Source organism: Fomitiporia mediterranea (assembly GCF_000271605.1).
Source record: "Fomitiporia mediterranea MF3/22 unplaced genomic scaffold FOMMEscaffold_7, whole genome shotgun sequence".
In the NCBI taxonomy this organism is placed as follows: domain Eukaryota; kingdom Fungi; phylum Basidiomycota; class Agaricomycetes; order Hymenochaetales; family Hymenochaetaceae; genus Fomitiporia; species Fomitiporia mediterranea.
In genome coordinates this window covers 3,205,133-3,209,417 of record NW_006760392.1, presented here as the reverse complement: position 1 = coordinate 3,209,417, position 4,285 = coordinate 3,205,133, and the positions used below count along the sequence as shown (strand labels likewise).

The 4,285-nt window shown below is 29.8% G+C and overlaps 1 protein-coding gene across 1 annotated transcript in view; it reads left to right on the top strand.

Moving 5' to 3' along the window:
* The window catches only part of FOMMEDRAFT_21218 (uncharacterized protein), a 3,577-nt gene extending 2,706 nt beyond the window's left edge, over positions 1-871 (top strand). The window contains exons 7-11 of the mRNA XM_007267867.1: positions 120-161; positions 216-429; positions 485-588; positions 654-737; positions 791-871. The gene's annotated coding sequence lies outside the window, so the exon portion shown is untranslated. The remainder of the gene's footprint in view (positions 1-119; positions 162-215; positions 430-484; positions 589-653; positions 738-790) is intronic.
* The last annotated feature ends 3,414 nt before the right edge of the window (positions 872-4,285 follow it).

Below are 4,285 nucleotides of genomic sequence, written 5' to 3'. Positions count from 1 at the left end.
AAAATATACCTGGTTATAATCTAATACAAGTGTTGCAACTTTTTCATAATGTAGTACTAGATTGGTTCACAAATCATTTTGAGTCTGAAACAAGAGAGAAAGCACATAGACACACTTAAGTTCTTATTGTTAATAGTTACAACTCACATTATTTGTTTGAACTGCTAGAAGTAGTAGTTTAACACAATGTTATACTATTAGAGTATCCTCCTTACTGTACACATACTCTCTAGGGCCTTAATGTAGTTTGCTTTACACAGATGAAACAAATTTGGCAAGACATAGTTGATGATTTTGAGGCACAGATGCTACAAACTGTTGGGAAGCAGGACTTTCTTAGACTTTTTAGAAGGAGCTTTTTACTTGCCTTTGATTCACAGACTGTCTAGTCTGTCTTCCAAGTTACTAGAGTTCATCTGTTTGACTGTACTATTATTACAAGTGATCAGATGAAGCTAAGTAAGGTGTCCTCAACATTATCAACCTTTCTGTTACCTCTTACAACTCCTGTTTACTAGATAATAGCTGTATATTACTATCAAAAGTCTACAGGCTTTAATGTTAACATCTTAATACATATTCTAGCACCTAACTACACATACACATTACTGAGTGAGCAGACCAGTTCTTGTAACAGTAGTATTATTACATACTAGTCTACTACTCCTACTATTGATCCATCCATTAATCTGTTACTCTTTACACTCTCAAAGTGTATATAATTAATATCTTTGTCTCTAACAGTGTCAAAATTAGCAAGTTTCCTAGTCTCAAAAGAGTATGTTACTACAAAGTACAATCTGCCTCCACCTATACTAGAGAGAGTCTTAGACACTCTTAGGACTCCTAATTGGAAGGAAGTAGAAGGATACTTGGAAAGGCTATTAGTAAGTACTTGTTTAGGCAAAGACATTACTGAACTTACTAAGAACCTGATCTAAGTGTGTTAGTATATACAAATCAACCAGAGTATTATTAAGAGTGCTCAGGCCTAGCTTGTACTTGCTACCATACATAATGTAAAGCTACAAGGAGCACTGAATGAGAAGGAGAAGGGAAAAGGAGTAGAAAATGTACACATCTTTAATAGTAGAATGCTCAAGATCTTTACATTCTAGCAGGCCTGTAAACAGCTCAGACAGTGTAGGGATACAAAGGAGAAGGAAGAAATACAGGCCTAAGCACAAAAAGACAAAGCTAGGAAGAAGAAAGACATTAATGAAATTATTGAGAAGGAATAGGAAAGGGTTAGAATACACTATCAAGTAGAAACACAGAATTAGCTAGTAAGATGTACTCAGTAGGAAGAAGAAGGCCTCCCTAAAGTATATTAGAATCCTAGACCAACTTGTTTAACAAAGCAGGAAGTCTAGAAACAAGTCCTTAAAGTACAGGAGAACAAGACAGCTGTATACACAGAAGTAGTATCTGGATGTAGTGAATGTAACCTAGACCTGTGTAAGTACAATGTAAGATGGATCTAAGAGTTTCAAGAGTCACAAGAGTGAATAGAAATAAGCTAACAGTTTTCAAGAGGAGGAAATTTTGTACAGAGAGAGACAAGAGTCTAGGAGGATGTTAAGAAAGGGAAGGGAGGTTATGTGAGAGGCTTAGAGGGATCACATAAAGAGGGGGGATAGTAGACTCAGCTTGCTCTCTCACAGCTTTCTTCATTGTCTATTAATTAGTTAGTCTATATATACTATGTAGGTATGTCTCAGATGTAGAATGTATGATGGAAGGTATTCCATCATTGTTTGTTATTACTTGTAATATAGTTTATATCATCTGAGACATACTCTTGTGTAGTCTTGTCTTAACACTCCCCTTCAAACTCTTACTAGGTCTAGTAGACTTGTAAGATGTTTGCTTACAGTATGTATAGATAGTTTAATTATTATAACTGTATTGTACAATTGTTTGTTTGTGTAACGTGTTTATAACTTGATGTAGTTATTAATAATAATATTAGCATTGTAGTAATACATTGTCCATTCCATGTACTGTCCATTCCATGTACTGTCCATTCCATGTACTGTCCATTCCATGTACTGTCCATTCCATGTACTGTCCATTCCATGTACTGTCCATTCCATGTACTGTCCATTCCATGTACTGTCCATTCCATGTACTGTCCATTCCAAATGTCATCCACTTTGTGTTAAGTTTGTCCAATATTATATTAATTAAGTATATTTAATTAGTTTGTTTGTTTGTAATATACTGTTCAATAACAGCATTGTTATCATAATAGATCATTTGTAAATGTTATTAAATAATTTGTAAATGCTTTAGAGATCTGCAGAATCTTGTCAACATGTGTAGGTATGTATATACACATATTTAAATTATAAATACAATTGCTTGTTTCGTTTTATTGTTTGTTATTCAGTCATATTGTTTGTTATTAAGTTTGTTTGAGTACTCTAGTAATTTCCTTTTACTTTGCTGTGAAACTAATGAATCATGCTAGTAAAATGTATATTCAATGTTACAATAATATCCTTCTTTAATCATTACTGTCTATGTTTGTCTACATTTGTATATGTGTTAAGCATTCAGCAATAGCTGATTTATGTTTTTGGATTGAAGCTTTACATTGATTGTATATTGTAATATCAATAATAATATTTGTTTTTGCTAGATTACTTCATTCTGAGATCAATAAGGTTTTATACTAACATATATTTGTTACATAGATGTTATGTCTAGCTACAGGCATCTTACTATGTGTCTAGGTGTATTGTATATGTATTATATCATGAATGTACTGTTCGTTCGTTTGTTTGCTTTACATTATTGTTTATATCTGTGTATTAATTTATTAACATTATGTTTGTTAATTGATTGTTTCTGATGCATCCTGAGTAACTATACAATCTGTTACATTGTTTCTTTAATAGCCAACATAGTTATCTGTTGTAAATCATTACTAACGTGTGTTTGTATTATTTATCATTAACAATGTTATTGTGAATTGTCACAATCATAGTATTGTGTATATATATGTGTATGTTATGACTATTGTTCTTTGCTTTTTCTTTTGTGAAGAATGATGTATTGTAACACAATCTGCATATAAGTAATATATCAGATTATGTTTACTATAATTGTCTCCTAGCGTTCTTTAGTTAATCTAGTACTATGTACAATTGTAGTATTTGTTTAACGTTTTATTTGTTAATTGGTTTGCTAGGTAAAACGTTTTATATATTGGTTTTATTTATTTTATTTGAATCATTGTATAGGTATACCTTTTAATATCTATCCAATGTAATTCATAGTGTTATAATGCTGTTCATGCTTGTATTAATTGCACAGTGAGGGCAAATTAATTGTTTGTACAAGAATCAATTTAATAGTTTTATTTAATTATATGTATACACTCCATACTTGTTTATATAGTTATTATCTGTGTATTGTTTGGTTGTAGTTGTGAATTATATCACAATTATATTCGTATTATCCTATGGATATATTATTTATTGTTTTATGTACGTTCCAAAGTATTATTTTTGTTATTCATCACTTTTATCCATGAACTATAGTCTGAATTGATGAATTATTTCATTATATGATGTGATAATCGTCTGCATATTATTTATTTTCGTATTAAACACTATTAAGTTAATTATATTATCATATTAATATTATTCACCAAGTATGAGCATTTGTTTCATAGTAGAATTATTATTTATTTAATGTTAAAGTTCAATCACACATTGTGTTAACTTCTATTATTTAGTTCCAATCAACATAGTTTTGCTTTATACCAAATGATTTACCTTTATGATCTGTTATGTCTATCCATAACTTCTATTACTTAGTCAGTACTTAGTCCATACATTTTGTTATTCTATTTTTCATAGTGTCTGTAACATTATACTTTCTGTTCCATTGTTTATATTTAGTTATTAATTTTTCGTGCATATTATAATTGTTTGTGCATATTATCCATTTTCTCCCCTTCAATTCAAGAAGGTATTTCTTCAAAGAATTGGATATTTCTTTAACGTTTATTAATTGTTGTTATAATATAATATTTATATATATAATTGTAATTGCTTTTGTGGTTATAAAGCAGTGCATAATGTTCTTTATGTTCAATAATAAGTAATTTAAATGTTATTACTATTATATTTTTGATGCTGTTAATGTTTGTCAACTTATATAATGTGTATTTTGTTTGTTATAGTAGATAGGTACATATTATGTTATGAGTTATGTGCACACTTGTTATCTTTTATTAATTATCATTTGTAATTATGAATGAATATTTTGTTTT